The sequence below is a fragment of the Balaenoptera acutorostrata genome, chromosome 8 (genome assembly GCF_949987535.1).
Source record: "Balaenoptera acutorostrata chromosome 8, mBalAcu1.1, whole genome shotgun sequence".
Taxonomy (NCBI): Eukaryota; Metazoa; Chordata; class Mammalia; order Artiodactyla; family Balaenopteridae; genus Balaenoptera; species Balaenoptera acutorostrata.
The window spans coordinates 16,650,547-16,678,330 of NC_080071.1; the positions used below are offsets into that span (position 1 = coordinate 16,650,547).

General features: G+C 34.3%; 1 protein-coding gene across 6 annotated transcripts in view; it reads left to right on the plus strand.

Annotated features, from left to right (window-relative positions):
* The window catches only part of GALNT13 (polypeptide N-acetylgalactosaminyltransferase 13), a 574,171-nt gene that overhangs the window by 186,792 nt on the left and 359,595 nt on the right, over positions 1-27,784 (plus strand). The window contains exon 1 of one of the 6 annotated variants that reach the window (XM_057551818.1): positions 27,466-27,481. The exons of the other annotated variants lie outside the window; for them this stretch is intronic. The gene's annotated coding sequence lies outside the window, so the exon portion shown is untranslated. Of the gene's footprint in view, positions 1-27,465; positions 27,482-27,784 lie in introns of those variants that run through there. 6 annotated transcript variants of the gene reach the window in all.

Consider the following 27,784-nt stretch of genomic DNA (forward strand, 5'->3'; position numbering starts at 1 on the left):
AGTCTTTATATTTAAAGTGGTTTCTTGTAGACAGCAGAGATGCAGTTCCATTTTATTAATCCACTTGGACAATTTGCCTTTAGTTGGTGTATTTAGACCATTTACACTTAAAATGTTTATTTGTAGTGTTGGATTAATATCTTCCATGTTTGTAACTGTTTTCTATTTATTACAGTTGTGCCTTGCATCATTTTTTCTCTACTACTTCTGCCTTCGCTTAATATAATTGTGGTTTTATATGATTCTATTTTATTTTCTCTTACTGTATATATATTTTTAAAAATTTGCATTTCTCTAATAATTAGTGATGTTGAGCAGCTTTTCATGTGCTTCTTGGCCATCTGTATGTCTTCTTTGGAGAAATGTCTATTTAGGTCTTCTGCCCATTTTTGGATTGGGTTGTTTGTTTCTTTAATATTGAGCTGCATGAGCTGTTTATATATTTTGGAAATTAATCTTTTGTCCGTTGATTCATTTGCAAATATTTTCTCCCATTCTGAGGGTTGTCTTTTCATCTTGTTTATGGTTTCCTTTGCTGTGCAAAAGCTTTGAAGTTTCATTAGGTCCCATTTGTTTATTTTTGTTTTTATTTCAATTACTCTAGGAGGTGGATCAAAAAAGATCTTGCTGTGATTGATGTTAAAGAGTGTTCTTCCTACGTTTTCCTCTAAGAGTTTTATAGCGTCTGGTCTTACATTTAGGTCTCGAATCCATTTTGAGTTTATTTTTGTGTATGGTGTTAGGGAGTGTTCTAATTTCATTCTTTTGCATGTAGCTGTCCAGTTTTCCCAGCACCACTTATTGAAGAGACTGTCTTTTCTCCATTGTATATCTTTGCCTCCTTTATCATAGATTAGTTGACCATAGGTGCGTGGGTTTATCTCTGGGCTTTCTATCTTGTTCCGTTGATCTGTGTTTCTGTTTTTGTGCCAGTACCATATTGTCTTGATTACTGTAGTTTTGTAGTATAGTCTGAAGTCAGGGAGTCTCATTTCTCCAGCTCCGTTTTTTCCCCTCAAGACTGCTTTGGCTATTCGGGGTCTTTTGTGTCTCCATACAAATTTTAAGATGATTTGTTCTAGTTCCATAAAAAATGCCATTGGTAATTTGATAGAGATTGCATTGAATCTGTAGATTGCTTTGGATAATATAGTCATTTTCACAATATTGATTCTTCCAATCCAAGAACTTGGTATATCTCTCCATCTGTTTGTATCATCTTTAATTTCTTTCATCAGTGTCTTATAGTTTTCTACATACAGGTCTTTTGTCTCCCTAGGTAGGTCTATTCCTAGGTATTTTATTCTTTTTGTTGCAATGGTAAATGGGAGTGTTTCCATAATTTCTCTTACAGATTTTTCATCATTAGTGTATAGGAATGCAAGAGATTTCTGTGCATTAATTTTGTATCCTGCTACTTTACCAAATTCATTGATTAGCTCTAGTAGTTTTCTGGTGGCATTTTTAGGATTCTCTGTGTATAGTATCATGTCATCTGCAAACAGTGACAGTTTTACTTCTTCTTTTCCAATACAATATATACTTTAACTAATCTAAGTATATCTTCAAATGATGCTATACCATTTCACATATAGTACAGGTAATTTTTTTTTCCGTTTTAAATATGCGTTTTAATAGAAAGTTAAAACCTAACTACAATAGCTGGTCTTCCTATACTCTAAGACATTTATAGTACAGGTAACTTTTAACAGAGTATTACCAATACCTCCATCCTATGCCTCGTGACATTTCTTTCATTCACTACTCTTATCTATATGCTATCATCAACCAGTATCATATTACTATTATTACTTTAGACAGTTGTTGGTCATTTTAAACAATCTTGGAAAGGTGATTCAAAAGAGATAGGACAGTCTTTCCAACAAGTGGTGCTAAAACAATTGGCTATCCACATGAAGATATAAAACAATAACGACAGAAAACTGAACCTTAAACTAAACACTTATCTATTAAAAATTCATTTTCAATGGAGTATAAGCTATATGTAATAGGCATAACTATAAGAATTGTAGGAGAAAATCCAGTGACTTAGGGCAGTTAAAAATTTCTCAGGTAGGACACAAATGAGCAAATAATAAAGGAAAAAGACATTGATAAATTGGAGTTGATAAAAATTTAAAATTCTGTTTTTCAAAAATACCGTTAAGGAAAAAAAAAATCACAAAGTGGCAGACAACATTTGCAAAACACATATCTTATAATGTACTTTATCCAGAATACATAAAGAACCCCTATAACTTTATAATGAGATGACAGACTACCCAAGTAAAACAAATGGGCAAAAAATTTGACCAGACGCTTCACCAAATAAGATCATTTGATGACACATATGCACATAAACAGATGCTGAACATCATAGCATTAGGGAAATTCAAGTTAAATTCAAAAGAAGAACACACATGTACTAGAGTGGCTAAAGCTAAAAGACTAAAAATACCAAGTTCTGGCTAGAATGCAGAGCAACTAGAAATCTTATTAATTGCTGGTAAAGATGGAAAAAGATACACTTTGGAAAACAGTTTGATAGCTTCTTGTAAATTTAACCATGTACTTACCATATGCTCCACCAATCCTATTCCTTAATATTTAACCAGGAGGATATGTCCACACAAATACCCATGTGCAAATGTTTATAACTGCTTTATCTTTAACATCTAACAATTGGAAATGATCAAATGTCCATTAACTAGTGAATGAATTAAGCAAATTTTGATGCCTACTTACTGAGAAGTACTACTTAATAATAAAAAATAAATTAATGCACAGAGGAACATGGCTAAATATCAAAAACATCATGCTAAGTAAAAGGAGGCAGATACACAAAAAGACAAAGAAAACTGAATAGTGTGCAATTTGATTTATATGAAATTCTAGAATAGTAAAAATTGTAGGAACACAAAACAGTTACAGTGGCTATTGGGCTGGAAGTGTGAGAAGTGGATTGTCTGCAACTGAGCACAGTGAAACTAATTGAAGTCTGGAAGTAGTGTATATTTTGATTTTGGTGGTGATTATATCTATATACATTTGTCAAAACTAATCTTAAGGATGAATTTTATTGTATGTAAATTATATTAATATATCTGATTATAAAAACTTTAATGGGATAGATAGAATAAACATCAAACAACCCAACTCTTGGCCAGATTCTCATAAATTCTCACAGTAAAGGCCTGTTTACTTCAGTATTCATTACCCTCTACAAGTTTGCCTTTCAACAAAAATTTCTAAGGCATGCCAGAAGGCAAGATAAAATATATTGAGAAGCAACAAAGTCATCATCAGAACCAGACTCAGATGTGGTTCAGTGCTGTAAGTATCAGATATGGAATTTAAAATGATTATGATAATGTTACACACTCTAATGGAAAAGGTTGACAACATGCAGCATCACTTGGATAATGTCAGCAGAGATATGGAAACTATAACAAAAATTTAAAAGGAAATATTAGAAATTAAAAACACTGTAACAGAAATATAGAATGCATTCAGTGTGCTCCTGGCAGACTTAACATAAGCAAGGAGAGAAAGAACAAACTTGAAGATAGGGCAGTGAAAGTTACTCAAACTAAAACGCAAAGAGAAAAAACATTGGAAAAGTTTTTTAAAAATCCAAGACTATAAGAACAAGTAAAAAGTGTAACATTTGTGTAATTGGAATAACAGAAAGAGAAGAAAAGGAAAACGAGCAGGTAAGATATTTGAAGAAATAATAGTTTCCTTGAACCACAGATCCCACAAGCTCAGAGAACCCTAATAGGATAAATAACAAAAACACACACCTAGGCAGGTCATATTAAAATTGCAGAAAACCAAAGACAAATAGAAAATGTGAAGGGGGAAAACCTTACAGAGGGATAAGAATTATAACAAACTGCTTATCAGAAACCACGCAAACAAGAAGAGAATGGAGTGAAATCATTAGAGTGTTGGGGGGAAAAAAAAAACTACCAGTGTAGACTTCCATATCTAATGAAATTATCCTTCAGTAATGAAAGTGAAACAAACATTTTCTTAAACATAAACTGAGGAAATTGATTGCTTGCACACCTGTACTGTAAGAAATTTTGAAAGAAGTTCTTTTAAAGAAGCAAAATAACATAGCAGAAAGTTGGATCTACATAAAGGAAATGTGTCAGAAAAAAAGCAAATGAATATCAGTATATTGATAGTGTTCTACACCCAAAAGATCTATTTTTACAAACAAGGACCATGAGAGATAGAGGTGATATCTATTGAAATATCTGAGATCAGCAAAAATTGGAAATGGGATCGTGTGTGACTGACACACAGAGAAGCATAAGTCAGCTTTTATGATGTCCATCTAGAGAAAGAAATTTTTGTCATGTGGACATAAAATGTATTTCTATAGTGTCCTCTCTAGAACTGTGTAGGGGAGTTGAAGCTAATTGTTTCCTTATTGATGCCCCTACAATGCCTCAATCTAGGCTCACCTACAAAGGTTTGCCAGATGGAGCTCAAGACAACAAATATGACACTCATACTATTTATCTAAATATTTACAATTTATAAATCAATATCAAACTATCAAATAAAATATATTTTACCCTTAGAATAAAAGCTATAATGAGATGTAGCTGCATACTCATTTTTAGGCCCAAATCAGAAATGATAACAACATCTAGTAGTGGTGAGGATGTGGAACAACTGGAACTCTCACACATTGCTGGCAGGAATGTGATTTGGAGAAAGATTTGCAATTTCTTATAAATTTAAAAATACTCTTACCATACAATCCAACAATTTTATTCCTAGGTGTTTACTCAAGAGAGATGACTGCTGATACACTCAGTATCATCTCTACAGACGCATCTTAACAATATGCTGAGGGAAAGAGATCAGACACAAAAGGCTACATACTGTATCATTTTATTTATACAGATGCTATAAAAAACAAATCTAAACTCTATTGACAGAAGACATAGGAGCAAGTTTGAGCATCTGTGTGGACTTGACTGGAAGGGCACATGGGGACTTTGGGAATGATGGATATTCTGTGTTTTGGTTGGAGGGGTGGTTAAATAGATATATACGTTTGTCATAATTCGTTGAACTGTACACAAAATGAGTGCATTTTATTGTGTTTAAATAATATTTAAATAAAGTTAGTTTTGAAAAATATACCTTAACTATGAGGGCCAAGAATTAACCTTAAAACTAGTGGCATTTCTGGGTTTTCTTTTCTTTTTTTTCTCTTTTTTACCTGAAGATGGATATGACTAGAATCTACTTCATTATCTCAGGAGATATTTAATCATCCAGAAGAGGGCAATCTCATTTATATGGAAGTTAGGGAAACTATATTTGTATCTAATAAGTATATAGATGTGATAAAAAAAGAAAGAGATATCCAGTATTCACAGGTTTCTAGCCAGGAGAAATATGCTCACAGGCTTGGAACAATGGATTTAGAATAAGAACCAGGTACATTTGTCATTAGGTATTAAATTGATTAACTTATTCTGACTCACTAAGGTTTGCTCTTTTATGTTTTATTATATGTCTGTGTCAAATTAACAATATGCAAATTAAGCTACTATCTAAAGGGACTTTATGTTTCCTTCAGAAATAATTATACAATTATTAGAATCATTTTGTAAGGATGAAATATTTGGTTGTATAGACTGCCTATGCTTTGTCACAAGGCAGAAAAGTCATGGCATTAGGGAGTAGTAAAATATATACACTATTCTCTTAATACAATATATCTCTCACTTGTAGGGAAAATTTAATTATTTTTAACAGATGTGAATTCTCTGAGTTAACATGAAGAATATCAGTTCCGTATTAAAGAGGGGAATTTTAAATCAGTGACCATGAGATTAAGTTAAATTGATTACAAAAAGGAAAAATACTGTGCTCTGAAAATTATTCAGTAGAATTTGATGCCTTTAGATTGATTTTAAATATACAGCATATTTTCAGCTAAATCAGAGATCCTGAATTGAGTTTTGGATTGCTTTGCTATCAAACAGGTAATTAAAGTAAACCACATTAAAAGGAATGCTGTAAAAACCTTTCTGGAGAGATTTTGGGCTGATACGGGTGTGTGTGTGTGTGTGTGTGTGTGTGTGTGTGTGTGTGTGTGTGTGTGTGTGTGTGTGTGTGTGTGTTTACTGGTAAATAGCGCAGACTCTGAGGTTAAGCTGCCTGGGTTTGATCAGGACTTCACTTATTAACTGGGCAAGCTTTGACATTAAGTTTTCTCTATTTCTGTGTTTCCTCTTCCATAAAATTGGGATTGTGATAACTAGTGCACATTCCATAAACTTGTTATGCAGATTGAGTTAAGTATTCTGCTAACAACAGTGCCTAGCACATGAACACAGCTTAAGTTTTGCGTGTTTTGTTCTTGTTTATATTGGACAGTAACACAACTTTCCAACGAAAACTTTCTAGTGGTACTGGTAAGAAAGATATCATAGAAGAAAATGAAAACTGTTGGTGGGTGAAGCAGAACTGTGGAATGTATAAGGTGTAAGAAACACTAGGGTAGAAATTTGTTCTGTATTGTTTACTGACATGTGCCCAGCATCCCAAATAGACCCTGGCATAGTGAAGTCAATAAATGCTTGTTGAATTAAATTGAATTGAATGTGAGGAGATGGTTCCACCATATCTTATAAGAGTTAAGTGTTCAGTTATATCTCAACAATTAAAACTAAACATGCAATATACATAAAAACAGAACTTGAAACTGTTTAATGAAATACTACCCCACACACGGGGCTTCCCTGGTGGTGCAGTGGTTAAGAATCTGCCCGCCAATGCAGGGGACATGTGTTTGAGCCCTGGTCCGGGAAGATCCCACATGCCGCGGAACAACTAAGCCCGTGTGCCACAGCTACTGAGCCTGCACTCTAGAGCCCCCGAGCCACAACTACTGAGCCCATATGCCACAACTACTGAAGCCCACATGCCACAACTACTGAAGCCCACCCACCTAGAGCCCATGCTCTGCAACAAGAGAAGCCACTGCAATGAGAAGCCTGCACGCCGTAACAAAGAGTAGCCCCCGCTCGCCACAACTAGAGAAAGCCTGTGCACAGCAATGAAGACCCAATGCAACCAAAAATAAATAAATGAAATAAATAAATTTATAAAAAAAAATACTACCCCACACTTGAAAAAAGAAATCTGCATGAACTGGATAATTTGTAGGCAGGAAGAAAGGCTACAAAATGTCTTGATAAGTTGTTGGGATTTGACAGGACAAAGAGAGGGTGACAATAATTCACATTAGATGAGAAAAATGGGAAGAAGAGGAAAAACTCTAAGAAGAAAAAATTTTATTAATCTATGAATTTCTGAGTTGTACTCTGTGGGGAAATATATCCTGAACCTTGCACAGTTAAACTTGACAAAGTTTGGTTCTGTCTTCCCTGCTTTCTTTCTTCTAATCTGCATAGTTTAAAATGAAGATTACCTAAATAATTACAGTTAAATAATTATAACTTCTGCCTTGCACCTCCTCTTAAGCTTGCTTTAAATTTATGGGAACATCTTTTAGCAAGAGCAGAATGCTTTCACATAATGATCCCATATTCTTTCTTACAAGGGAGATATCGTACCATCTTTACCATCTCAAGCTGGGGATCCCTAAGTAGTTTTCAGTGAGTGAACATGTTATGTCAGTTAATGCAAGGCAATAACAAGTTGCTACTATCACATGATTCTGCTTATTTGGATGTGATACTCAGTATGTAAAGGAACTTTACTGCATTAGTCTACCTGCTTTATTTTCCCATGAATCTATTTTTCCTGAGACACTTTTTATTGTTAAAATCATAGAGATAAATTTGCAAAACATTTGCAAGCTAAACTCTGTTTTGTATCTCAGATAGCTGAGGTAAACTGGCTCTAAACAATTCTCTGTTGAAAACACTTTTGTGCATTCAGACAAAACACCTAAATTTCCAATCTTGAGATATTGTGAGTCTATAATTTTATAAGCTATGTAGGTGTCTGGGTTTTGATGAATGCAAGTCAGTATGGCAAAACGTGATGCATATAACCTATCCAGATTAAGTCTTTTCATCCAATTGGTCTCCCATTTGAGACTGTATGAATTAGCAGAGTACATAGGAAAAAAGAAGCCAGAATGAAGAAACAGAGCTGGAAGGAAACAATATCTAAAGGATAGTGAAATTTTTGTTTGCTGTGCCACAATGGACAAGGAACTAAAATATGGTCAATAAGCAATCTTAAAATCCACTTATTAAAAAACTCATAGCTGCACTTCAATAAAAGGAAGCAAAACCACCTCATTTTGAAATCACTGGAGTATTTTTACCTCTTTGAAATATAAAATAAGAAAGGTAATAATTCAAATCAGTTTATTCATGCAGAGGAATAAATATAAAATAACTGAAAATAAAACAATATAATGATACATATGAAACTAGCTGCCCCTTCCCAGTAGCATGAATAAAGAGCTATTAACCATAAATTGCAATGGAATTACCTATTGGATGACATTAACTACTAATGCAAACAAATTTTAAAGTTGTTTCCTAAAGTGACTGCTATTACTTATTTCTACAGAAAACTGGATCTATTACAAACGTTGGAAGGCAGCTATGCCAGAGTAAACTGCTTTTCCTTCAGGTTAAAATAATTTCATGGGAAAAATTACTCAAAAGATTCATAGTTACCTTGAAACTCAAGTCCTAGGGCAGAATCTCCATAAATAAATGTTAACCTCAATAGGTTTTATGTAGTGGAGGATTAAACTAGCAATGTCTATGTAATGAAAATTAAACACTTCTATAGGTAGTTATGAAAAGGTGACAATGAAATTATTAAATATGAAAGAAAAAAGTAGTATCGGTAAAGATATTTTAAAACATTACCATCCCCCAAAATCTGTGTATGTATGTATGTGGGTATACATATATATTTTTGCACAAATATAAACATATATGTGTGTATATGCATACATATATATGATATACGTATTATATATAGTCAGGTAGAATGTTAAGGATTTTAAGAGTAAACTATAGAGAAAGAAGAAGAAAGGGGTCATTGTTTCTCCTCAGGCTCAGAGCACCGTCTGCTGTTTTTTATTGGGTCACTAATTTAATCTGTAGCTTGTCTAGGTGAGTAAGCACCCACAATTTGCCCTTGACCCTACGAAGTAACCAAAATTTCCTTTAATAAAAATGGTTTAGATAATAAAAGCCAGGGTATATTTGACAGTATTTCATATAGATCTGATGAGTTTTAAGGAAGAGTGTGTTCACTTAAATATGTACCTTACTGGTGGTTGAGCATTGTGTTGATTTTTATAACAGCATTTAAATTTTAAAATTATCATACTTCTTTGGCATAGACAGTAAATGCTTATTAAATGAATTTTGATTTAGGCCTTGTGTATTTTGAATGGTGAGTTCCTGGAATATTTGAACACTTAACAAAGGACAAAGGTAGTATATGATGGATTTCTGAAATTTTAATGACTGACATATTTGCATTATTCAGCCAGCACATTCAATTTAATTCTATTGACTATTAAATAGTCACCCTTTATTATAGCATATTATTAGTATTTTGGTTATTTTTATTATTATTAACTAACAAAATGCCTGGAGGCAATGGAAAACTCACAACTTAGTACAAAGTAATGCTAAGTAATAAGATTTATAATAACTGTGAATAAATGCAAAGATCAGCAGCTGGTTTATACAGATGGCCAATAAAATGTGTGAATGCCCAAAACATATAAGGGGTAGCGGCAGGAGGCAGGTAGTGATTAGCTATGTGATCACTGAGGTTAGCTTTTAGTTTGGGTAGAACATTGGACTTTTTTTTCCTTCTACCAGAAATTGTCTCATGAAAAATAATTATCAAAATGTTACATTTCACATCATGATGCCTTTTGCAGCAAATTTACATCAGTTTGTTCTGATGGCCTGAAATTATTGCTGGAGCTTCTGAAAAAGATCTGATTTAAAAATCAAGTCACCATTTAGGTAATAGGAAATCTGAGTCCATTACTTGACAGCTAAATTGAAGAATTGATGTAATTTCATTTTTCGGAATTTACTGATGAAAAATGCAAGCTTCCTGTGAGGGTTACATCTGATAATTCTGAAATGCAAACCTTACAAACCTTCAATTAGCCCCATGATGTTTTTAGCATCATAGAAACTGGCAGTATTTCCTACTTCAAGGAATATATTGTGATTAATACTTTAAATGAAAGAAGAAAATTTACTTTCATGGTTTCATGCTATGTGCCTCACCATTCTAATCTTCCTTTTTCAGTTTTTGTCCTCCCCACCAACCCCACTCACCATTCCACATCAGAATATATACATATATACAACACCTTAACACACCTTATGCCATGAAATGTGACAATGTGATTATCAGTAAAGGCAGCAGAACATGTCTACCATTTGAACTTAATCCATATATTTGCCCTAAGAAATCCTATCCAGTAATTTTATTTTTTTCTTGATATTGTACCATTAAGAATAATCAGTAAGAAGGTCAACCCTTTGCCTAGCATGAAGAGGTGAGTACCAAAATGAAGTAGTACCTACATAACAATCAACCAGCGATGACAACAGACAACATCTTTTGACAGCAAAGTGTCTTGAGACAAGAAGAAATGTGTGCTATCATCACTGTATTTACAGTAATTTGCAAAATGTGCTATAGGCACCCCATGTTACTTCATTGGGGTGGGAAAAGAAAATATTACAATTTTTCTTTATTTTTTACCTTACCTCTAATTTTTTATTTTTGGTTTGCTGCGATACCTATATTCATCATCAACAAAAAACATGAATTATTATGAATATGTGCTCGTACAGTTTTTAATTGATTAGAGAACATGGCTGCAAAAGAAAATGTTGAAGACCGTTAGGAAAGTATATTAGAGAGTTAAAGTAGAATTCAATCCAGAGAAAATGATGGGTTAAGTGCTAGTTAAACTGGTCAAACCATAAACTTTGTCATGTAAGTGGGGAATCCACTACAGCTCCCACATACCTTTTTAAACTTTTATAAGCAGGAAACAGATGGCACTTTCAAGCAAGTAGCCAAGGAGAGTATAATTACAAGGCTGTTTACAAAAGAATCAACAGAGTTTAGAGAATGCAACAAAAGATGGTTGTTCACTGGCACTGGCGCTAGTAATCAGGGGTTAAGTCATTACCACTCCTGGACTTTAAATGGGAGGGGAGGAAACAATTATATGAACTCGTAAAAAATACCTCTATGGAGAGGGCTACCTGAGAGACTATGGCCTGTAGTTTGAGGACATAGCCAGTTTGTGGCTACCACACAAAAAAAACCCAAGGGGGTAAATGTCTTGATTTTATTTTGTCTTACTGTCCAACTTCTTACTGGTTAGTCTCATTGGCCAAATCCAATCTGAAGCCAGAGAAGACAGTGTATAAAAGTCAGCCTCGGGCTTCCCTGGTGGTGCAGTGGTTAAGAATCTGCCTGCCAATGCAGGGGATGCGGGTTTGATCCCTGGCCCAGGAAGATCCCACATGCCGCGGAGCAACTAAGCCCGTGGGCCATAACTACTGAGCCTGTGCTCAAGAGCCCATGCTCTGCAATGAGAGAAGCCACAACAATGAGAAGCCCATGGACCACAACATAGAGTAGCCCCTGCTCACCACAACTAGAGAAAGCCCGTGCGCAGCAATAAAGAACCAACACAGCCCAAAATAAAAGCAAATAAATAAATAAATTTATTAAAAAAAAAAAAAAAAAGTCAGCCTCCTGGGGCATAGTTTGAGAAAGGTTAAGAGTGGAACGTGGATCTGGAGGAACAAATGGAAAATTTTCTGCATTCCATTCCTCTTTTTTTTTTTTTTTTTTCAGTATATGCTCTTTTCCAGGTAAAAAGTATGTGTCCCTAGTATAAGGGATATGTGAATCATATTAACTACCATATTCTTATGCATTGATATCAGTTTTATCATATTCCCAAACAAAATCTAAAATGTTAGTAAACCTCAGTGCTCTTTGTATAAGGTAATCTAGAAAAAAAAAGTAAGGAAAAAAATTCTTAAGATAAAATATAGCTGCTATAGTCTTATGACGTGTAGCTGCTCATGAGGTCTTAGATGATAATTATACATTCTTTTAGCTACAACTATTCTACGTGTATCCTAAGCTGTGTCAGTAACTGGTCTGTATGGTATGATCAGACGAGTTACTAGTGGTATGATCCTGTGTTATAAGCCTGATTGGTCTACCTTTATTGTGTTGCCTCATTATTCTATTACCCAGCGTATCACATAAATAAGACACTCCAGAGAAACCTCTAGGTTCAGAAATAGTTCTCCTTGCCCCCATTATGTGGCAGCAATCTAATTTCCTACTGGTAAATAATATCAATCATCTCAAGCACTATTGTTGTCCCTTTCTCTGTAGAGAGGGTTAGACAGCTTAAGGAGTTCATAATGGCCAGAGGACAGACTCAATTTCCAATTTTACAGATCCTTGATTGTGTTCTCTAGTGGAAGCATTTTTTCCCATGGAAACTAGTACCCTTCTCCCCATAAAGGCTAGGTTGTAGACATAGAAATTTTCCTTCAGTGACTTAGCTGATAGAGGCCACTCTCACATCCTCCCTTGGTTCCTGGACCTGTGCATTCTGTCTTAGGAGATATGACATTATGCATTGGATAGTGCTTTAAGGTACATAACATCCTGTGGGATGGCATCCCCAATCCACAAGATTTTTCTCCCCAAAGTTCCTATAGTAGTCTAGCACATTATTCCATTCTATCAAGTCAATTGCTTCTAGATGTTGAGGGCTTGAGATTTTTTTCTTTTGGTGAGCCCGTGGTCATTTTCTTTTTCCCCCCATAAATTATTTCCCCTGGTCTGTGGTAAGATTATGTCAAAACCGAAGTAAAATAAAAGTTTTGTAAGTCTACAAATGGTGGTGCTGACAGAATTGTGGCCAGAAGAGACAGATCCCAGAAATCGGTTTCTCCCTTTAAGAAGACATTTTTTTTTTTTTCACAATGATGAAAGGGGTCCAATAGAATTGACCTCATACAAGTTGGTGAAGAATGGTGCCGTATGATTGGCTGTGTGTTGTCTTTTACTATTGGCAAGTCGGGTGGCCATAACCATGTCAACTGTGGTGAGAAGTTCATGTTGTCAAACCAGTGCCTAGTGTGCATTTGTGCCATCCTGGCCTATTAGTACTTCTCCAGCAAGCACTGGATTAATTGAAAAAAAAAAAAGAGAGAATGACAGCTATAGGAAGGATAATTTTGTCCATGTGATTATTGAGAGGCTCCTCTACCATGGAAGCCCTCTCTGGGAGATTACATGCGACCTGAATCTCCATCTTTTGTGCCCATTTCAAGGGGACCACTCATATACTCCTCCATCAGACCTCTTTGCCATTGATTTTCCAGTCTTGGTGTTTTAAGTCCCCTATCAGTTGTCCAACCTGTTAGCCACTGCTCATGGATGAGTGTAGATCCCTAACTCAAGCCATCTCTCCTGTCACACAGTATTCAGCCAAATTTCCTCTCTGACTTTCTGCATGATGGGAGGATTTCCTTTCACCCACTGACTTTCAGGACCACCCCTGAGTAGAGCTGTAAAGTAGCAGCTTTTAACAAGGACTAGTAGATTCTTAGTTAATCCAGCCTTGCACTGTTTCTTCCTTCATTAACTGGTCATAGGGCACTCCCCATGAAATAAATTATAGTTGTGAGTGAGAGAACCAACCGTCAGCAACCCCACAGAGAAGGAACCAGGGAAATAAATACCTCAACCTCGTTCATCTCCTATCCCCTAATATCTGTCAGTGCCTTCCCAACCAGAAGTCAAAGGACAGGGGAACCTGGATGATGTGAAATAGAGGTCAGCAACCCTTGACACAGTAGGCTGGAGATGTTGCAGAGGGAGACCTAGTGGACCAAATAGACATTCAGCACAACTGCCGTCAAAAAAGCACAATCCAGCAGTAAATTTAATTTTATGGCTTAAAATACTTTAGGGTATTTGAGATGAACCATTTTTCTGCTCACAGTATTATAATTTTTAATTGCAGACCTTTGTGAAGGATTTTTTTTTTTTTTTACTTCTGACATGTGGAATCATAAGAACCTCCTGAGTAATATTTGCTTCACATTTTCTGTGACTAATAGTAGCTAATAAATTTCGAGCTTTATCGGACATCTTATGCAGTTTCATAAGTAAAATGTTACATTCAGAAATCATTTAAAAAATATGTATCTACTACCTCAATTAGATGTACAGTCAATGAATGCAGTGCTTTTTTTTTTTTTTTTGGCCAAAGTGGGTATATTTTTGCGAACTTGGTGAATCATATGTGTGATGATATATCAAATGCTGAGAGTTTATTATTGTGTATTTTAGGAATAATTTGTAGTGTTGGGTTATGTAAGGGGCTTCTTTAAAATGGCCATTGTTCCACTGCGATGTCTCCTTACAGAGGGCTTCCCAATGCATCTTGAAGCCAAAATTCGTGTTCTGTTTCCAAAAAAAAAAATTTTTTTTTTTTTGGCAGTGTAGGCAGAAGTTGGGGGATGGGGAGATTTCCTATTTAAAGCTGAGACTAAGGTTATTACTAGAGCCATTGCAAGCTGAGGACCTTTTCAATACTTTTAATGAGGAATCTCATTCTTAATGCAGAAGGAAATAATTTCATGTTTCAGCATTATTATATTACCTTAGTGAACATTTTAAAAGTTGGGTCCGTTGTTTCCAGGAAATATTTATGACTGTAACAGGTGCCAAACAACCTCTTAATGTACAGAAGAATAGCGCTGGCTTTAATAGACATGTAGATGGTTTTGTAAGGACGATTGTGAAAGGAGAGTGAAAACATTTTATACTAATAAAGAAATTTGCTTTTTCCTAAAAGAGGAACCAAGAACTTTGCTATCTGTCCTTACTCAAATAGTTTTCCTTATCTGTAAATTATAGTGGAGCTCCTATAATTTCCTTATCTGTAAATTATAGTGAAGCTCCTGTGAGAACTTTCCTGCTAAAACAAACCATAATTCTTTATGATACTCTTCTACCTGCTCGTCATCTTAGGTACATTAAGTAGCTTTCCTTCTTTCAGGAACTCCACTCAACACTGATGCCTTCTTTTTCATTCCCCCAACATCCACTAACCTCACCTTCTGTATCTATCACCGTAAAAGCCATGTTATATCCATCATCACTGAAACCAGAGTTTTGGTTAATATGCAGCTGAAATCCCCTTATTAAGTACAGTTGAACTGATTTAAACAATACAGATGATGCTAAAGAAAGAATGTAAAAGTTCTTCTAATCTAAGGAACCACTGCAAGTCTCCATTGGTGACAGATGTTTATACATCATATAAATTTTTTTCATAGAAATGGGCATATTTTTTAGTATTGTTTCATGACCTCTTTTTTCACTTAAGTATAATATGAACATCTACATAATTAAATATTTTTCTATAGCATAATTTTAATTACTTTATGTTTTCTGTATGTGGATATAACATAATTTATATTGTATTTAAAATGTAGTATATGTAGTATTTAGTATAATATATATGTAGTATATAGTATCTATATGGAGAGGGAGAAAATATACATTTATTTTTTTCTTGCATGTAAAAACATATAATATTACTTTAATTATCTATGCCAGTAAAATTTGGGACATATCCATATTTCCTTAGAATATATTTTTATAAAAGATTTCTGAGTCATAATTTATAAGCTATGTTTCATTTTCTTTTATAGAATATTACAGGAATGTGTGATACGGGCATCTACTGTAGTACATATATGCATTGGCATATAATTTCCATTTATGTAACACTGTGAAGTTATTTAAATATTTTACAAAGGAAGAAATTATGGACAAGAAAGAAAAGTCCATTATTGTAAGGCTAATTGCTGCCAGTATTTAAGCAGCCATACTTTGTATTGAGTTATTATTGAGAACCATTTGTAATAGTTACACAAACTACTATTTTTAATAAAAATTACCATTGGGGTCTGAAATAGATTAATTGCATACTCCACTTTATTTAAATGGTTTCTTTAACTATCTGCTTAGGGTCTGATTTGTGATCTAATTAAAACCTCTTAAGGCCATAGTCTTCACACATTTTAATTGTGTGCCACTATCTGTAGAAATTTTTCAGCTTGTATTAATGTATCTAAATTTATTTATTATGCATACATATATTATTCTCAACCTAAATATTAAATACTAGTGAGGACTAATTTTTAATATAAAAAATAGGTATGAAGCAGAGATTTTACTTTTTTTAAAATACCACATGGATCATTTTATACATCTGAGGTGGGAAACACCTCTACTTTAATTGCTCTGTTCATCAGTCTCTCGACAGAACTAGATTGTCTCAAAGTTTCCTTCTACTTTTTTGAACTTATTCACTGATTGAATGAATGGTGTCAGGCACTGAGCTGAGTCAAAGTTGAGGCAGAATACATTGGTGAGTCTTCATAGACCAAAGGGGAAAGAACAAAGTGCTCTAATAAAAATAACACTACCAGGTATAACAGATAGGTCTGCAGTCCCAATGGTTTAGCAAAATAAAGTGTTTTTGCTCTCATATAAATTATGCAGTGGGCATACCTGATCAGCTGGTGGCTGTCGTCCAAGCGGTGATTCAGGCATCTATGTTACCGCCTCCTTGTGATGGCTCTGCCGTTTTCAACACGTGGCTTCCAAAGTTGCTATAGCCAAGGAAAGAGCATGGAGAATTGCACATGGGAAATTATTATTGGCCAGGCCCATAGCATTTCTATCCTCAGTTACAAAACCACACTTAAATGTAGGGGAGGCTGAGGAATGTTGTATATCTGTGTATCCAGGAGGAAGTAAAATGGGACAGTTCACTAGGTAGACTGTCTGCCATTACATGTAAACAGATAGTGGTAATGGAGTATTATAAAAGGCGTAATGGAATAAAGTAAAAGAGCTATAAAAACAGAGAAGAGAGAGTGTTTACCTTATCTGAAAGTTGAAATTGGTGAACAGGGATTATTTCAGTCATCAGACAGAGGAGGAAATTCCTAGCCAGAAGAATATCAGAAGGAAAAGTCAAAAAAGATGAGATAAACAATAATTATATTATAGCATGGTTAATCTGTAATTTCCTCATTAAATTTCCACCATATTTTCAAAACAGATTCTTAAACAAATTTTTAAAGATGTAGACTAAGGAAGAAAATTAATTGAATCACCGTTTATAATAGAGATTATGGAAACAACATAAATGTTCAAAGACAAAGAATTAGTTAAATAAATCATGGTAGAGCCATGTTATGCTATATTTTGCAGCCATTATAAGGTAGGTATGGATTCACATATTTATTTGGGTAGATTTTCACAATTGCTTTTTAAACGATAAAAACAAGTATGTATGATAATGATAAATGAAGTGATAAAATTCAGCATGCATGAATGGTCATATTTAAAATACATAAGTATGTTTCTGAATAAATTAAAGTTGACCATTCAAGCAGAAGTTTAACTGATTTTTCACTTTTTTTTCATCGTGGCTACCTACCTATCTCTATCCATCTTTCTTTCTCCCTTCTTTCCTCCCCTTTTCTCTCTTTCTTTATTCTTTCTTTTAAATGAGCATATATTATTTTTATATATAATAAAAAGAATATATTTTTGATTTAAAAAATAAGTAAAAGACAGTTTTGGAAATTAGTGTTCCCTTGGTCCTGTGAATGATCTCTCACTTTGCTGGTGGAAAATGCTGCCTTATTAATATCTAAAAAGGGGTACCACCCTACTGGGAAATAGTAGCTAATATCTGCTGGACTTGATCCCATTGGAGCTTGCTATTTGCAACATTCTTGCTGCATAAAAATCTAGTTACTGAAATGTAATGGGCAGAAACCAGAACACCACATATGGCCATGTTAAAATTTTTAAAAAAGTATTATTGACAGATGTATCAGATTTATAAAAATGCATAGTATTTTTAAAAGTGTAGTAAATGAATTGCCATTTATTCCCACATAAAATAGAATGAATTTTGTTTGATATATATGTATATATATATTAAGCTCTGTATTATAATATTGATATTTGAAGTCTGTCATTGTTTCTAATAGAAATGGGCCAAAGTAAAGATATACTGAGTTCCTTTACTTTAACAAGAATTATTCTTTATAAACTCAGGGTCTGTAGATTTGCAAAAGAGCATGGCCCACGGAACACTGAGTGGAAGGCAAAATGGTTTGGATGGTGGGATGGTGATCCAAGGGCTAGTGTGATTTCCTCATCTTCTGACTCCACTGCAGACTTGTTTATGATTGACAAGACAAACAGCATTGTCTTAGGGAAACTGATTTATTAGCCATGAAGTATGAATATTCAAAGATGAGAGAGATTAAAAGTCAAGGTTTTAAATTTATTTCAATTGACAATTTGGAAGAGATGAAAATTAGAGAAGAGCTGCAGTATCATTGAAAAGAAAGATTTTAAAGACAAATATACAGAAATTAACAACTGAGTAGATCTGAGGATAGAAATATAATTTGAGGTAATTTTTTGGAAAGTATGGCAGATGGGATAACATTTAGATTTTGGTCCAATGTCATGCTTTTACCAATATGCATCATATATTACTGTGTTCTTTAACATAATAAAATCACTACTTTAAAATGACCTAATTTTATTTTACTCAAGTTTGTTTTTAAATATAAACTGTCTTATCTCTCTTTTTTCAAAGAGACAGTGCTTATTGTTAATGGGATATTTCTGCAACTGAAAAAGTGTTCATAATGTACATAAGCCAATAATGCAATTAATATGTAGTATTCGTTTTGGTAGACTGATCAGTTGGTTTATTTATATTTTGGTGGCCATGATTTTATCAATGGGAATTCTGTGATAAAAATAAATCTCATTTAATCTATACGGTATGCACTATGTTAAAGAAAGTGAAAGATATATGTTATATATATGTACATATATATAATGATTCTGCTTTTATATTTTAACAAGTTTTATAATGTCATATTGAGTCAAATTATCTATCATTTTTAATTATTTAACCATATTATTAGGAAGAAAATACCTTCCAGCATAGTATATTAATTTATTTTTACAGTCCAAACCAGATTTGGAATTGGGACATTTCCATCCATATTTAAATAAATAGTCAAGGTATAATGTAGATTTAGTTGCCTTCTCCATTATATTTGCCTATTAAGAGTGGAAAAGTAACACCAAAACTTCAATGACTTTTCTTTCTGTTTTTTTACTTTGGCCGTGGAGGAGCATGGTATCTTGTAGGTGTGTGGGTGGATTTTTTTTTTTCTTTAAACTATGTAGAGGTGAGAAATAAACAGGTGAGAAAAAAAATAAAAGTTGCTATTTAAAGGTACTGGAGGTCAGAGATAAACGACATACTAAACTGCACAATCTTTTCTATTTCCTATTTATATTATTTGAATTAAAAAAAAAAAAAACTGCTTCTTCTAGCAATATGTATTCTGCCAGGTAAGAGCCAGGAAAAGAAAAAGGCTGCTTCCACATTATAATCACTTAGCATTTTTTCCTTGAGCAAGGTGAAAAATACCAATAGGTCTGCTCATGCATAAGAAAAAACATTTTGTAAAATGTCAAATATGCATTCATTAGAGGCTATTATAGAAAAATATATTTAACTTTGGGGAGGAAACATTTTAACCTGATACACATTAAGTTGTCATCTATTCTTCACTAAGAAGTGAGAATAATTAAGGAGAATGATTATATGTGCTTGCAAACTAGTTCTAAGTATATGGATACTGTTTATGACAATTTTATCTTTGTTGATAACACTACAAGATGATATACTTACTCTACCACTGACAAACTATAATTTTCATAATGCTAAGCAAAGGAAATGGTCACAGCTTTGAATATATTACAAAAAACAAGTACTTCAATGTGCTATAACTTGATCTTCATTCTCTACAATGATGGAGTTGAGCCCCATGGTTTTTCTACATAGCGTAAAAGTCATTCCTATCTATTTCATAGTCTTGGTAGCATTGCATTGATGCTAGCGCCTTTCTCTGCAATGTAATGTGTTTTTGTTGGAATTTATAGAGGACATTTTAAAGAACTGTGAATGGTGAATGAATTGCTTTCTTAATTTCTAAAAATTCTAATTTTTTAACCTCAAATTCTTTAAGCTCTCTTTAATGTATCAAAAATCAAAAATTCTTTTTCCCAGAAAAAAATTAGTCCTATATTTTCTTTTTTTTTTTTTTCTTTGCCTCTGAGTCCTTGTGGGATTTTTTTTTTTTTAATTCAGACAGAAAGTCACAAAAATTATACTCATCCTCATCAGTTCACTCAGTCCCATGTAATTAATTTTTTTTCATCTTGATCTTTTGTTAGCACTTTTATGAGTTCATCAGTTTTTCATTAGAGTTCTGAAAATGCTTATTCATTCAGTTCAGCAGTACAGTCAGTTACCAGAAACCTGTACTTGTCAGAGTCTTTTCCATGAATTTCTTGAAGATGAAACCCTTTTATAGGAACATATTTGCAAAATCATCAGAGTACACTCAGAACTGTCTGTAAATGACAAAAGACTTAAAAATGACCACGGTTAAAGATTTGATGAAAGTTCATAATAATGCAGTTGACAAGAAAATTAGTTATTTCTGAGATATACATTTTAAAGTAATAACTAGGATTATTACTTATAACATTATACCAGAACATATAAGATTTTTAGAAGTTTCCTGTAATGTCTGAAACATTTATATTAACATATTTCCATACATATTTCCATACAAATACAAATATAAGATTTTTAGAAATTTCATGTAATGTCTGAAACATTTATATTAACATATTTCCATACATATTTCCATACAAATACAAATATAAGATTTTTAGAAATTTCATGTAATGTCTGAAACATTTATATTAACATATTTCCATACAAATAACCCAATGAAAGTTTAGTATTAGTTGTTTTGTTTGTTTTTTTATACTGCAGGTTCTTATTAGGCATCAGTTTTATACACATCAGTGTATACATGTCAATCCCAATCGCCCAATTCAGCACACCACCATCCCCACCTCACCGCAGTTTCCCCCCTTGGTGTCCATATGTCCATTCTCTACATCTGTGTCTCAACTTCTGCCCTGCAAACTGGCTCATCTGTACCATTTTTCTAGGTTCCACATACATGCATTAATATACGATATTTGTTATTCTCTTTCTGACTTACTTCACTCTGTATGACAGTCTCTAGATCCATCCACGTCTCAACAAATGACTCAATTTCGTTCCTTTTTATGGCTGAGTAATATTCCATTGTATATATGTACCACATCTTCTGTATCCATTCGTCTGTTGATGGGCATTTAGGTTGCTTCCATGACCTGGCTATTGTAAATAGTGCTGCAATGAACATTCGGGTGCATGTGTCTTTTTGAATTACGGTTTTCTCTGGGTATATGCCCAGTAGTGGGATTGCTGGGTCATATGGTAATTCTATTTTTAGTTTTTTAAGGAACCTCCATATTGTTCTCCATAGTGGCTGTATCAATTTACATTCCCACCAACAGTGCAAGAGGGTTCCCTTTTCTCCACACCCTCTCCAGCATTTGTTGTTTGTAGATTTTCTGATGATGCCCATTCTAACAGGAGTGAGGTGATACCTCATTGTAGTTTTGATTTGCATTTCTCTAATAATTAGTGATGTTGAGCATCTTTTCATGTGCTTCGTGGCCGTCTGTATGTCTTCTTTATAGAAATGTCTATTTAGGTCTTCTGCCCATTTTTGGATTGGGGTGTTTGTTTCTTTGATATTGAGCTGAATGAGCTGTTTATATATTTTGGAGATTAATCCTTTGTCCGTTGATTCATTTGCAAATATTTTCTCCCATTCTGAGGGTTGTCTTTTCGTCTTGTTTATGGTTTCCTTTGCTGTGCAAAAGCTTTGAAGTTTCATTAGGTCCCATTTGTTTATTTTTGTTTTTATTTCCATTACTCTAGGAGGTGGATCAAAAAAGCTCTTGCTGTGATTTATGTCAAAGAGTGTTCTTCCTATGTTTTCCTCTAAGAGTTTTATAGTGTCCAGTCTTATATTTAGGTCTCTAATCCATTTTGAGTTTATTTTTGTGTATGGTGTTAGGGAGTATTCTAATTTCATTCTTTTACATGTAGCTGTCCAGTTTTCCCAGCACCACTTATTGAAGAGACTGTCTTTTCTCCATTGTATATCTTTGCCTCCTTTGTCATAGATTAGTTGACCATAGGTGCGTGGGTTAATCTCTGGGCTTTCTATCTTATTCCATTGATCTACGTTTCTGTTTTTGTGCCAGTACCATATTGTCTTGATTACTGTAGCTTTGTAGTATAGTCTGAAGTCAGGGAGTCTGATTCCTCCAGCTCCATTTTTTTGCCTCAAGACTGCTTTGGCTATTCGGGGTCTTTTGTGTCTCCATACAAATTTTAAGATGATTTGTTCTAGCTCCGTAAAAAATGCCATTGGTAATTTGATAGGGATTGCATTGAATCTGTAGATTGCTTTGGGTAGTATACTCATTTTCACAATGTTGATTCTTCCAATCCAAGAACATGGTATATCTCTCCATCTGTTGGTATCATCTTTAATTTCTTTCATTAGTGTCTTATAGTTTTCTGCATACAGGTCTTTTGTCTCCCTAGGTAGGTTTATTCCTAGGTATTTTATTCTTTTTGTTGCAATGGTAAATGGGAGTGTTTCCATAATTTCTCTTTCAGATTTTTCATCATTAGTGTATAGGAATGCAAGAGATTTCTGTGCATTAATTTTGTAACCTGCAACTTTACCATATTCATTAATTAGCTCTAGCAGTTTTCTGGTGGCAGTTTTAGGATTCTCTATGTATAGTATCATGTCATCCGCAAACAGTGACAGTTTTACTTCTTCTTTTCCAATTTGTATTCCTTTAATTTCTTTTTCTTCTCTGATTGCCGTGGCTAGGACTTCCAGAACTATGTTGAATAATAGTGGTGAGAGTGGACATCCTTGTCTCGTTCCTGATCTTAGAGGAAATGCTTTCAGTTTTTCACCATTGAGAATGATGTTTGCTGTGGGTTTGTCATATATGGCCTTTATTATGTTGAGGTAGGTTCCCTCTATGCCCACTTTCTGGAGAGTTTTTATCAGAAATGGGTGTTGAATTTTGTCAAAAGCTTTTTCTGAATCTATTGAGATGATCATATGGTTTTTCTTCTTCAATTTGTTAATATGGTGTATCACATTGATTGATTTGCGTATATTGAAGAATCCTTGCATCCCTGGGATAAATCCCACTTGATCGTGGTGTATGATCCTTTTAATGTGTTGTTGGATTCTGTTTGCTAGTATTTTGTTGAGGATTTTTGCATCTATATTCATCAGTGATATTGGTCTGTAATTTTCTTTTTTTGTAGTGTCTTTGTCTGGTTTTGGTATCAGGGTGATGGTGGCCTCATAGAATGAGTTTGGGAGAGTTCCTTCCTCTGCAATTTTTTGGAAGAGTTTGAGAAGTATGGGTGTTAGCTCTTCTCTAAATGTTTGATAGAATTCACCTGTGAAGCCATCTGGTCCTGGACTTTTGTTTGTTGGAAGATTTTTAATCACAGTTTCAATTTCATTACTTGTGATTGGTCTGTTCATATTTTCTGTTTCTTCCTGATTCAGTCTTGGAAGGTTATACCTTTCTAAGAATTTGTCCATTTCTTCCAGGTTGTCCATTTTATTGGCATAAAGTTGCTTGTAGTAGTCTCTTAGGATGTTTTGTATTTCTGCGGTGTCTGTTGTAACTTCTCCTTTTTCATTTCTGATTTTATTGATTTGAGTCCTCTCCCTCTTTTTCTTGATGAGTCTGGCTAATGGCTTATCAATTTTGTTTATCTTCTCAAAGAACCAACTTTTAGTTTTATTGATCTTTGCTATTGTTTTCTTTGTTTCTATTTCATTTATTTCTGCTCTGATCTTTATGATTTCTTTCCTTCTGCTAACTTTGGGTTTTGTTTGTTCTTCTTTCTCTAGTTTCTTTAGGTGTAAGGTTAGATTGTTTACTTGAGATTTTTCTTGTTTCTTTAGGTAAGCTTGTATAGCTATAAACTTCCCTCTTAGAACCGCTTTTGCTGCATCCCATAGGTTTTGGGTCGTCGTGTTTTCTTTTTTTTTTTTTTAACATTTTTTTTTTTTTTTTAATTTTATAGCTACTTTATTTATTTATTTATTTTATTTTTGGCTGTGTTGGGTCTTCGGTTCGTGCGAGGGCTTTCTCCAGTTGCGGCAAGCGGGGGCCACTCTTCATTGCGGTGCGGGGACCGCTCTTCATCGCGGTGCGCGGGCCTTTCACTTATCGCGGCCCCTCCCGTTGCGGGGCACAGGCTCCAGACGCGCAAGCTCAGTAGCTGTGGCTCACGGGCCCAGCTGCTCCGTGGCATGTGGGATCTTCCCAGACCAGGGCTCGAACCCGTGTCCCCTGCATTAGCAGGCAGATTCTCAACCACTGCGCCACCAGGGAAGCCCGGGTCGTCGTGTTTTCATTGTCATTTGTCTCTAGGTATTTTTTTATTTCCTGTTTGATTTCTTCAGTGATCTCTTGGTTATTTAGTAATGTATTGTTTAGCCTCCATGTGTTTGTGTTTTTTACGTTTTTTTCCCTGTAATTCATTTCTAATCTCATAGCGTTGTGGTCAGAAAAGATGCTTGATATGATTTCAATTTTCTTAAATTTACTGAGGCTTGATTTGTGACCCAAGATGTGATCTATCCTGGAGAATGTTCCGTGCGCACTTGAGAAGAACGTGTAATCTGCCGTTTTTGGATGGAATGTCCTATATATATCAATTAAATCTATCTGGTCTATTGTGTCATTTAAAGCTTCTGTTTCCTTATTTATTTTCATTTTGGATGATCTGTCCATTGGTGTAAGTGAGGTGTTAAAGTCCCCCACTATTATTGTGTTACTGTCGATTTCCTCTTTTATAGCTGTTAGCAGTTGCCTTATGTATTGAGGTGCTCCTATGTTGGGTGCATATATATTTATAATTGTTATATCTTCTTCTTGGATTGATCCCTGGATCATTATGTAGTGTCCTTCCTTGTCTCTTGTAACATTCTCTATTTTAAAGTCTATTTTATCTTATATGAGTATAGCTACTCCAGCTTTCTTTTGATTTCCATTTGCATGGAATATCTTTTTCCATCCCCTCACTTTCAGTCTGTATGTGTCCCTAGGTCTGAAGTGGGTCTCTTGTAGACAGCATATATATGGGTCTTGTTTTTGTATCCATTCAGCCAGTCTATGTCTTTTGGTTGGGGCATTTAATCCATTCACGTTTAAGGTTATTATCGATATGTATGTTCCTATGACCATTTTCTTAATTGTTTTGGGTTTGTTTTTGTAGGTCCTTTTCTTCTCTTGTGTTTCCCACTTAGAGAAGTTCCTTTAGCATTTGTTGTAGCGCTGGTTTGGTGGTGCTGAATTCTCTTAGCTTTTGCTTGTCTGTAAAGGTTTTGATTTCTCCATCAAATCTAAATGAGATCCTTGCTGGGTAGAGTAATCTTGGTTGTAGGTTCTTCCCTTTCATCACTTTAAGTATATCATGCCACTCCCTTCTGGCTTGCAGAGTTTCTGCTGAGAAATCAGCTGTTAACCTTATGGGAGTTCCCTTGTATGTTATTTGTCGTTTTTCCCTTGCTGCTTTCAGTAATTTTTCTTTGTCTTTAATTTTTGCCACTTTGATTACTATGTGTCTCGGCGTGTTTCTCCTTGGGTTTATTCTGTATGGGACTCTCTGCGCTTCCTGGACTTGGGTGGCTATTTCCTTTCCCATGTTAGGGAAGTTTTCGACTATAATCTCTTCAAATATTTTCTCTGGTCCTTTCTCTCTCTCTTCTCCTTCTGGGACCCCTATAATGCGAATGTTGTTGCGTTTAATGTTGTCCCAGAGGTCTCTTAGGCTGTCTTCATTTCTTTTCATTCTTTTTTCTTTAGTCTCTTCCGCAGCAGTGAATTCCACCATTCTGTCTTCCAGGTCACTTATCCGTTCTTCTGCCTCAGTTATTCTGCTATTGATTCCTTCTAGTGTAGTTTTCATTTCAGTTATTGTATTGGTCATCTCTGTTTGTTTGTTCTTTAATTCTTCTAGGTCTTTGTTAATCATTTCTTGCATCTTCTCAATCTTTGCCTCCATTCTTATTCCGAGGTCCTGGATCATCTTCATTATCATTATTCTGAATTCTTTTTCTGGAAGGTTGCCTATCTCCACTTCATTTAGTTGTTTTTCTGGGGTTTTTTCTTGTTCCTTCATCTGGTACACAGCCCTCTGCCTTTTCATCTTCTCTGTCTTTCTGTAACTGTGGTTTTTTTCAGTCCTATATTTTCTGACATTAAGGTTACAGACCAGAATATGTAAAATATCTATTATCTACCTGTCTATCTATCTATCTGTCTATCTCTACCAATCTAGATTGAGAATCTATTTCCTTCTAGATAGATATAGATACAGACACAAAGATAAAATATCTATGGTCAGTGGGTAGTATTATATAGCCTGATTATGTCCTTTACTTCAGAATTAGAAGGACTCCTATGGAAACTATAAAAATTCTTTTTAGCAGTTTCTATGGAATCAAAACTTAAAGAAATCCTAGAAATGAAAAGTACTTTAAGCCCTATCTAAGTCCAGCGTCTCACCAACAGCACAAATTCACCCAAAGCCAACGCCAACAACTCCATCTGATTTCAGGGACAATAGGCTTACTAACTCCTGAGGGAACATATTACTGTTAGAATTCTAATTCATAAATTGAACAAAACATGCTTTTTCATAAAATTCCTGCCATCATTTCTATTTTTGCTTCTTAAAGTGAATGAGAGTCTTATAAGCTTTAAGATAACTTTTTTAAATAGTTTTAGGTCGAATACATATATCTTTTTCATTTAAAAATTTCCCGGTTCTTACCATTTTTCTACGTATAAGAGGATTTACAGACTAATTACCTTCATGATACCCGTATCTGAAGTTCCCCAGAGATGCCTAAATCTCTTTTATAGTTTGACTCCTGCCATTCCAAAGTCAGAATAACCTTTCACAGAAAATAATCTACTGGAAGACCCATTGTATATTAGTACTAGTAATATCAGTCTCGATGTTTTATAACTATGGTCAAATCAGAGGAAAGTCTCCTTATTGTGTTCTACCCTAGTTTTGACCATATTCTTATATTATATTAGAATTTATATTCCATGAAATGCTGTAACTTATGGATTATTTTCACATGCTTTTTATCCTCTAATTTTGTATTGAAGTATAGTTGACTTACAAAATTGTGTTAGTTTCAGGTATCCTGCATAGTGATTCAATTTTTTTTTTTCTTTGCAGATGATATTCCATTTTAGGTTATTACAAGATATTGGGTATAATTCCCTGTGCTCTACAGTAAATCCTTGTTGCTTATCTATTTTATACATAGTAGTTTGTATTTGTTAATCTCATACCCCTAATTTGTCTCTCTCCCCCTCCCTTTCCCCTTTGGTAACCCTAAATTTGTTTACTATGTCTACGAGTCTGTTTCTGTTTAGTATGTACACTCATTTGTATTATTTTTTATATCCCACATATGAGTAATATCATATAGTATTCATCTTTTTCTGTCGGTCCTATTTCACTAAGCATACTATTCTCTAGGTCTATCCACATTGCTGCAAATGGCAATATTTCATTCTTTTTTATGGCTGAGTA